This window comes from Camellia sinensis, chromosome 7 (assembly GCF_055761805.1).
Source record: "Camellia sinensis isolate YWXY chromosome 7, ASM5576180v1, whole genome shotgun sequence".
Taxonomy (NCBI): Eukaryota; Viridiplantae; Streptophyta; class Magnoliopsida; order Ericales; family Theaceae; genus Camellia; species Camellia sinensis.
Genome location: NC_138967.1, coordinates 86887589 through 86897714, shown reverse-complemented (window position 1 = coordinate 86897714; position 10126 = coordinate 86887589). Strand labels below are relative to the sequence as shown.

General features: G+C 39.0%; 1 pseudogene across 1 annotated transcript; it reads left to right on the top strand.

Annotated features, from left to right (window-relative positions):
* The first annotated feature begins 2677 nt into the window (after positions 1–2677).
* Positions 2678–3268, top strand: LOC114290436 (protein SPIRAL1-like 1 pseudogene; annotated as a pseudogene). The gene has a single exon (XR_014335592.1). The product of XR_014335592.1 is annotated as a protein SPIRAL1-like 1 pseudogene (transcript).
* The last annotated feature ends 6858 nt before the right edge of the window (positions 3269–10126 follow it).

Below are 10126 nucleotides of genomic sequence, written 5' to 3'. Positions count from 1 at the left end.
TATTGCCAAACACCTCAATATTCCAAGATTTCAGAATTAACTTAAAATGCTTGAGCTTTTGTAGAAGTATGAATCCAAACCAACCGTCAAAGGTAGTATTTGACCAAAAGGTAAAAAAATGCTGAGAAAAATTGGGATGGAGAGTCCAAGCATTAAGGAACCTAAAAGGTTTGGGCCCCTAATCTCTGTCATTCTCCATTATCAGCAAATGGCAGTGGTCTAAAATTAACCTGGGCAATCCCTAAAGTTTTATAGCGATCCCGGTTTTCCCTCTATTTTATTTTGTATTCCGGACTTGGTTCCGTAGATGCGGATTGTTGTATTTAACTTGTTTCCGTCCTCCAATACTTTGTATTTTAGTTATAGGATGTTTTGGGTAGGTTCGTTTCAGGTTGGTTGTGATTGGAAGCATATGGTTACTGTCCAGTTTTTAGCCTCTTCACTCGAGCCAGGACTTTGTCGCTCGAGCGAGCCTCTTGTTGTTGCTTCTTCGCTCAAGTGAGAGTTTGTATGCTCGAGCGGGATTTTCGTGTCTTCAGGTTTTGTTCAGACGTAGCCTTGGCTCGAGCGAGCTGTTCTTCACTCGAGCGAGCGAGCTGTATGTTTTGGGCTTCTTCGCTCAAGCGAGAGTTTCTTCGCTCGAGCGTGCTTCTAGGGTGCAGACCTGAAGCTTCGTGTTGTTCGCTCGAGCGAGGCTTTGTACGCTCGAGCGAGGTTTCTTTGTGTCTGGTCGCTCGAGCGACCACTCATTCGCTCGAGCGAGAAACGTATATATCAGTTCGCAGCAGCAGCTTTTTCTTCACTTTTTGATTTCCCTTTTGTCTCAAAACCCTAGATCGGCTGCACTCTCTCTCTCTCTACATATCTTCTCTCTAAAAATCCATCTAGCTCTAGTGTGTTCCTAGCCTAGTGCCTTTGTAAGAAAGATAGAGGGTGGCCTGGGCTTCGTTTTAATCTGAACATTTGTGGATTTGGAGCACTTCCGAGTTTGGCTCTTCTTCCCCTTGGGTTCTCCATTTGAGGTAGGGATTCTCCTTGTTCTTTCTCAATACTCCGTATATAGATATACATGTGGTAGTTTTGTATTGCATGAAAATTATATCATGTTGAATTTCTTTGAAAACCATGTGAGAGAACCTAGAGTTGGTTGTTTGAAAATGATTAATTTATCATTGATAGTTCTTTGGGTTAATTGGAGTGTGAATTAGCATGTTGTTGTGGGAAGAAGAAAAAGCCCTAAATTATATTTTTTTTTGGTAAATTAAAGAGGGAGGTTGATTGAACAATAATTATAAATTACTATTGTTAATATGAGTTGGGTGAAGGTGTTAATGCCTAAGGGATTAACCATGGCTTTGGGGTTGTTTTGAAATGAATGTATTGAACCGAGTTGGATTATGGCTTTTATTATTCGTGGAATTGATCTTGTAAAATAAAAAGAATGGAATTGATTTTGTGAATGGGAAAAGTGTTTTGGGGAATAAATAGTGTAACATGTTGACTTGGAAAGTTTATGAAAGTTGATCTTGGAGATGGGAAATGAAATGTTAATTCTATGTGAGTTTCAGAAAATAAGCATGAGAATTGAATTATTGTATCATGGTGTTGAATACACCAATTTGGGGTTTTTTTACCCTTACCTATCGTACTAGTGTCGTTGTTGGGTTTAAGATCTCATGAGAGTTGATTGTTTATAATAGGTGTATTAAAATCATGCATCTAGAGGTTTTGTACTTGGTCATCGGTGGAAGATGACATTGTTGTTTTGAAGTGTTGTGTTTGCATTACACCGATGTTGACTGAACATTGTACGTAATGAAGTGCTATGATACATTATATATGTATAATTGTTAAGGAGGAGATAGGTGATGTACCCCAGTGTGTGGGAGGAGATAGGGGATGCACTCCACACACCTATGTGTTCATATACTTTAACATATCGCTTATGTATCTTGATAGTTCATGTGTATATGTATTACACTTGTTGGTTATGCTCTGTTGTATTGTGATTATTAGTGTTATACACTGCGCTTATAATTAAAGGTACCATTACCTTCCAGTTAGCGCCTGGAGAACTAATTGCGCTTATAATCTGTTAAAATTCACCTACTCTCCACTAAACCTTCACCCACTTAAACCTACTCCACTAAACCTAACCCACTACACCACTACCACCTCACCTACTCCACTAAACCTAACCCACTACACCACTACCACCTCCACTTCACCTACTCCTTACCTACTACACACTCACCCTCTTCTATATATAGGAATCATGAATCATTGTAATTGATATCAACATTATATCAATCAATAATACATCATTCATTCTCTATACAATTCTCTTTATACATTGTTTTTTTACATGGTATCAGAGCAAAGTTAAGCACTTAGTATTTTTCGCTTTACCGGCGGGCGGCAACCTCGCCTTAGTCGCCCGCCGGACCTCAACCTAGTCCGCTAAAATTTTCTACACATACCTTCATCCATCTTCACCACCACCACAAATGCCCACAACATCACAGCTCTCCTCTCCTCTTGTTTCTCTTTGGTTTTGGAGGCTGTAGAACCACCTTGATTGCAACATCAAAGACAGCCTTCACATTCTGCTGGGTCTTGGAGCTGCACTCTACATATGCCACGGCTCCTATTTGCTTCTTTAGTTCTTCACCCTGTGCTGTAGAAATTATACATGCACCGGGATAATCAATCTGGAACTGCTTATCTTCGCTCCAGATCTGATCCTAACACCAGACACAACACAGGGTTAGGGGTTTTATTTACATATTCAGATCAGATTATGGGCCGTGGGGTCAGCAGCGGTGGGGGACAGAGTTCCCTTGATTACCTTTTCGGAAGTGGAGAGGCTCCAAAAGCCACCCCAAAGAATGCTGAAGCTCCTCAGAGTTCAGTACAGGTTGCAAGCAATGAACCTTCTCAGAAGCCTGCGGCTGCTGCACCACCAGTAGATGTTACTAAGCAGATTCCAGCTGGTATTCAAGGAAATGCTGGAAACAACTATTTTCGAGCTGATGGACAGAATACTGGAAACTTCATCACGGATCGGCCTTCAACTAAAGTCCACGCGGCCCCAGGTGGCGGATCTTCCCTGGGCTACCTGTTTGGCAGTGGCAGCAGCAACTAATGCTGTGTTCTTTGAAAGGATAAAACAATTGCTTACTGTTTGTTTGTCCAGGTTCCATTTGAAGTTTGGGGAAAACAATATTTTCTTATTCTTGTCACTGCAGACATCTGAGTTGCATGTAAACACTCTCTCTCCTCACTTTGCATCCACCGCCCAAACTTTTTTTTTTTTATTATAAAGCTTATTGGTACACTCCTTGTTCCCCCACTTTCGTTATTTTATATATATATATATATATATCTCTTTTTATATTATATTAAAAAAAAAAAAAAAAAACATCATCATCTCTCCTCCGTTTGATTTCCAACTCCATTATTTTTATTTATTTTCTCCAAACCACTTTCCTTATTTTTCCCATCTTTCTTTTTTGCTTTCAAATATATTTTTATTATTTATTTCTTTATTTTTCTTTCACATTATTTTTCATCTTTTTCCAATTCCATTCATACCCATATAGCTTTGCACACCAAACCATCTTTTATTCATCTCAACGATCAACCCCAATCACAATTTTACATCATATATAAAAAAAAAAAAATAAAAAAATAAAAAAAAAAAAAAAAAAAACAACAACAACAACAAAAACCCACACCCACAGTGGGATTTTTCTCTACTCTGCCGCCGGTCTTTTCTTCTTGCCTCCGTCCTGGCCGGCCCTTGACGGTGTTGCCTCCGGTCTTCCTAGACCACCAAGCAAGTTTCCTCCTCCCTGCTCCTCCACTACAGCATATGGTGGACCTCCAAATCGGAACATCACGGTGGCCTTCCGCTTCAGCTCCTTGTTTTCTGCCTTTAGCACACTTATCTCTGCTCGCGCATCCTTATACATGCGTTGGAGCAGAGCCAGCTGGGAGTTTAACTGTTGCACCTCATTTGTCCTGCTCTGCAGCCGGTGCGACAAGTTTGTGACCGCAGTCATGGTTTCCACACATGACTTCAGAGTATACTGATTGGCCTCAATATCAGTTTGCACCGCCATTTTTTGCTCCACCGACCGCATCGGAAAGTTCAACGGAGCAAAACCAGAGGTGTTTGGTTGAGGTTCACTGGCCACCGCACCAGTTATTTCTCTTGTGGGCTCGTTCAGTTCTGGAAAGAGCGTGAGCAGACCACGGGAAGAGGAGGCCATGTTTTGGGTAGCTGGACGGGAAGAAGAGGCCATGTTGCTGAGTGTTTCAGAGACGGGTTGGTTACAGAGTATTACAGAGTTTCTCTCTCAGGCAAGGAAGAGTTTTTTCAGAAGATTTTAGTAGGTTTTCTGCCTCAGCCTCCGCATTGATTTATATAGAACATGACGAAGAGGCCGACACGCGCACTGTCGATCACGTGCATCACCGCGTGTCTGGCGCGCCTTTTGATGGCTCGTCTTTTGATGAATTGGGCACGCCTTTTGATGGCACGCCTTTTGACAAAATTGGGCACACCTTTTGAGGGTGCAACTTTTACAAGGGTCCGACAAGACTCTGTAAACTGTCCCGACATTGATTCCGGTTAGCTCCTTTATGGGTCCGACAAGACTCTGTAAACTGTCCCGACATTGATTCCGGTTAGCTCCTTCAAGGGTCCGACAAGACTCTGTAAACTGTCCCGACATTGATTCCGGTTAGCTCCTTCAAGGGTCCGACAAGACTCTGTAAACTGTCCCGACATTGATTCCGGTTAGTTTCTACAAAGGTCCAGCAAGACTCCGTAAACTGTCACAACAACTGTCACAACAGTGTCTGTTACAACGGTCCGACATGACCCCGTAAACTGTCTTCTACATCGGTCCGACATGACCCCATAAACTGTCTTCTACATCGGTCTGACACGACCACACAGTGTCTGCTACAACGGTCCGACATGACCCCATAAACTGTCTTCTACATCGATCTGACACCGCCATCCAGTGTCCTCTACACCGTTATGACACCACCATACAGTGTCCTCTACATGGTTATGACACCACCATACAGTGTCCTCTACAACGTTATGACACCACCATCCAGTGTCTTCACCAATGGTCTGACACGACCATACAGTGTCTCTTATCCTCTTTTATTTTTTATGTATTTTCTTGTTTTGTTACTCTCTCCAAACTCAAGTTGGTTAGTTCCTATCTCCCTTGAGTTTGCGGGGGGCTGTTAAAATTCACCTACTCTCCACCTACTTCACCCACTTAAACCTACTCCACTAAACCTAACCCACTACACCACTACCACCTCACCTACTCCACTAAACCTAACCCACTACACCACTACCACCTCCACTTCACCTACTCCTTACCTACTACACACTCACCCTCTTCTATATATAGGAATCATGAATCATTGTAATTGATATCAACATTATATCAATCAATAATACATCATTCATTCTCTATACAATTCTCTTTATACATTGTTTTTTTACATAATCAAAGGTACCGCTACCTTCCAGCTAGCGCCTGGAGAACTGACTTAGCCGGTAGAATAGAATTTTATCGTTATTGTCTCAGTGTACCTGAATATATCTTGTATTGCGATGGTTACAGTTTTGGAGGGCCGAGTTGCCGCATTTGTTGATTATATTCATGTTGATGATTCGTTATCTCCTTTCTATTAAAGACATGCATGTATAGATACGAATGTGTTGGGAATAAACCGAAATGCCATTATGAGATTTTGGGAAAGTGTGGAGGAAAATTGGGTATTTGAAAGTATGTTTTGAAAAAGGGAAAACCTGTTGTAAGTATGGAAAATGGGAGAAAAGTAATGGGCTTAGTGGAATTGTTTTCTAAGTTGATATTGTTATGAAAGTTTGGGAACAAGGGGTAATGAAAAGAAAAGGGAAGTTGAATCGTTTATAATGTTGAATGAAATGGCTGTTTTCGAGAAAAGCTCATACTTATGTATATTTTGTATAAACTGCCACATTACTATCGTAGTATGATATTGAGCATTCATGATCATAGCTATCTGTAAGTTGTCATTGCTGAGAATCATGTTGAGATCCCTACTGGACTATATGTCCATCCCACGTTGATGAATCTTTTCAGGTAATAAACAGGATGTGCTACAAGATTTTGGATCTTCTTATTATTTGTTGGCCACGGGGCCTCTTTGTGTTGGCGGAATGCCATTATTGTAAAAGGGTTACACCCTTCTTCTTGATTCTTTTAAACAAATGATGTAAGCCTTCGGGCATTTAATTCAGTATGCTCATGTTGTATTTAATTTGCATTCAGATGAGAGAATTGTTATTTAATTCTACTAGACGAACATTTGAGTTTATTTCCGCATGTTATCTCTAAAATTGAATTAAGTAATGAATTTGGTAACACTTCCGAGTAATAAAAAGTGGGGCGTGACAAGTTTCATAATGAAATTAATTATCCACTCAGGGCTAATCAAGATTCTATCAATTCTACTTTATTTTTCTGATTCCTGTGCATTACACCAGGTGTATTTCCTTCCATGGAGAGGTAAATCATGAAGCTCAGTTTTTCCAATGAACTCATTTAAATGTTTCATTCCCCTATCCCTCATAGAGCAACCTACCATTTCACTCATATGCCTAATTTCATTAAAATCTCCACCCATGCACCAAGGATTAGGGAAATAAGCTTTCAACTTTAATAGATTATCCCAGAAGAAGGATTTGGTGCTAACATTATTAGGTGCATAAATGTTGAGCAAAACACATTCAAAGGAATTGTATAAATAGCCAGAAAGTAAAATATACCTCATATTGCAACAGCAGCCAAAGAGAGTGAAGACAACAAGGTCCCAAATACATAATAGCCCTCCAGCTGTTCCTTCAGTGTCAATAGACATAAACTCCATATTTCTGCTCCCCTATAACCTCCAAACATCAATATCTGATAGTACTTCCTTTTAGGTCTCTTGAAAAAAAACATCTATGTGTCTATCCTTTATGAGTTTTTTTATTCTTCTTTGTTTTTCTGCCTTTCCCATACCCTTGATATTCCAAGATAATAGCTTCATAGAAAACCAATTGATACACTAAAATTGCCTATCTACAGCCATTTACTGTTGTGCCTTTCCCTCTTTGTCATTTCTCTCTTTGTCCTTCATCTCTAGACCAATAATTTTGCTAAGGACATCATCTTTTTTCCCATTATAATTGATACTAAGAGTTTTCCCCAATTGTATAGTGGTTGTAGCTTCTGTGATTAAGTGGTTCCTCAAAGAAGAGTCTTCCTCTGATAAATCTGAGTGTGTTATAGCAGTAGTTGCAGGTCTGAAAACAACATGCTTAATAGAGTGCTTCTTGGTTGCATTGGTAGTACATGCATGGATTCTAGCAAAGCTAGTGAACCCCTCAATCTGTGTCTTCATTTTCCCTTTTTTCCTCTCAATTCGTAGATGCTCTTAGGTGGAGGCAGAAGTTATATCCTAGTTTGATTAAAGGTGGGAGAAGAGATTTCTTCTAAAAGGTCCATTATTGTGGAATAATGCTTCTTTGTATGAGAAGGGGCTAGAATATCTGTATTACTTGGACTGATGACATTAGGCTCATAGGGCCTGTTTGGGAGGCCACTAAAAAAATTCTGATTTGGTAACTGGGCCAAGTCCACTTCCAAATTGATACTAGGTCCAACTCCTGCATTGGACTCATTGAGGTTTCGAATAAAACCAGGTGTATAAAATTGTTCAGTACACCTTAGCCTATCATGATTGCTTTGTGAGTTGTGTGCTATCTGATTCATCAAAGACTCCTCTATACACGCTCCTCCTCTGCTAGAACCTCCAATGCAAGTTGTCTCCTCAACCACTGTGTCCACCTCCTCCCCTGAATGACAGTCCGAAAGCTCCTTTCTCTGTACTACCTCATTTGTGCAAGCAATCTCAGCACCAAACATGGCACTAGCCTCAGCCACCTTATCATCATCTCCATTTTCCCTATCATCAACCGCTGGATTGTTTCCTTCCTCTGCACTGCAGCAGGTTTCAAGGAAGCTATAACCATCTATGTCATTATGCTTCAAACTATCAAAATCTGGTAGATGATCATCACACGCAAAAATGGAATGTGATTTACCCTTGCACTCCAAGATCAAAGTTTTATCAATTAACTCCATAGATGAAGTAGCCACTCTGATTCTGGCATGGGAAAAAGTTTTTGGTTGACAGATATCACCCTCTAGGTTGAGTACAGATCCCTATAAGCTTCCAATGGTGTATAGAGTGTTTCGATTCCAAACATGCAGGGGTATGCCAAAGCACTTCAACCACACACATCTCTTTTGATCCCAATGAAACCCAGACTTCTATTCCACCACAAATTGACTCCAATCCTTGAACCAATCTTTGTGATTGCCAATGTTTGATTGCATCTCCTCTTGAGAGTTGAAAGTTAGTATAATATTGCGACCACCCCCTTTCTTGACCATAATGTGCTCCAGACCTTTCTCTGTTAGGGCTTTGATAATGCTGATGATAGAGTATTCAACTTTAAGGCAGATTATGATGCTTCCAAAGAGCCAACCATTGCCCTCTTCAGTAACTTTTATGGTGGTACTTGCTTTCCCAGTTTCCATGAAAGATATCCCTTGCAATACATCAACATAGGATCTGTGGCCACCAGATAGAACATGACTTCTGGATCTGTTGGCTACAAGGGGTCTTCTAATGTACTAAGTTTTCCTGATGAATTGAGGCTTTTTTCTGCTCTGATCTTCTCTGCTTCTTCTATCAAAAGTTACGATTTTGACAACTAGAACCTTGTCATCCACCAGAAGACCATTAGCTTTTTGAATGGCTATATCTGTTGCTACAGGGCAGTCCAATCTTACGAATCTGAATCTAGAGTTTGTCACTTTCCTTCTTTTGAAAGGAATGAAAACATCCTTCACTATACCAAACTTTGTGAAGAGCTTGAATTGAGATTTAGCATCCATTTTTAGCGAAATATTATCCACAAAGGCATTATGAAGACCATGCATTGCCTTATTGTCTTGCCCTTTACCACCTTTCCACTGACTTACTACCCGAATCCAACCTCCATTTCTGGCTTGCTCACATTTGTTAGGAAAAAATTGCGAAATTGTGTATTGCTCTCCTATTAACTTATATTCTATATATATATAGATATACATATATACATGTCATACAAGCAAGTGTCCACAATAAACACTTTCAATAACAAACCAAGACTTTGCAAAGCAGCTCCGTTACAACAATAATTGTACTTTTCTCTCCTCACAGAAAAAATCACATTATTGAGAGAAAATGGATTTTAAAATTCATAATAATATTATATCGCTTCAAACTCTTACTCATTATTATTATAATGAGTTATAATAGTGAGTAAGAAGAAAAAGAAGAAGATGGTGAAACAAAAATTATAAAAGATCTGTTTTAACATGCTCTCCAAGTAAAATTAGACGAGCTGAAATAGGAATTGTTCTATCTATTGTGAAGTTTAAGAAAAACATTGTACGTTATGCACACATTTTATGTTGATAAAATTTCTTATTTCTCATTTAAATTCTTTAGTCAAGTATGTATTCATTTCTTACTTAGTTATATTTTGAATACAAATCAATTTATCATGCAAGTCTTCATACTTCATATATATCACATACCAATTTAAGAGACACACATAATTATAATACTAACAGTTGATGAAAAATCATGTGCCACGTGCAACACACTTGCCTAACCACTAGTTTACGTAAAGGTTTTATTGATAAATTTATCACTTTATTCATAAAACAGGAGACTAACAAATTTATCACTTAATATATTTACCAATAGGACTTAATATGTAATAAGTCTCAAAAGTAGGATTTATTGATAATTTATCCTAAAATTAAAAAGGCGCAACTCGTCTAAATTGTAACCTGAGATTGTCTGCCCAAATCTGACCTTAAATTGATTAAGTTGCCCGAATTGTACATGAATTTTTTTTCTAACTAAATCATTAATTTGTTAGAATTAGACTCTATTTATATATATTTTTTAAGAAAATCATTAATAACATCAAAACAAATAATTT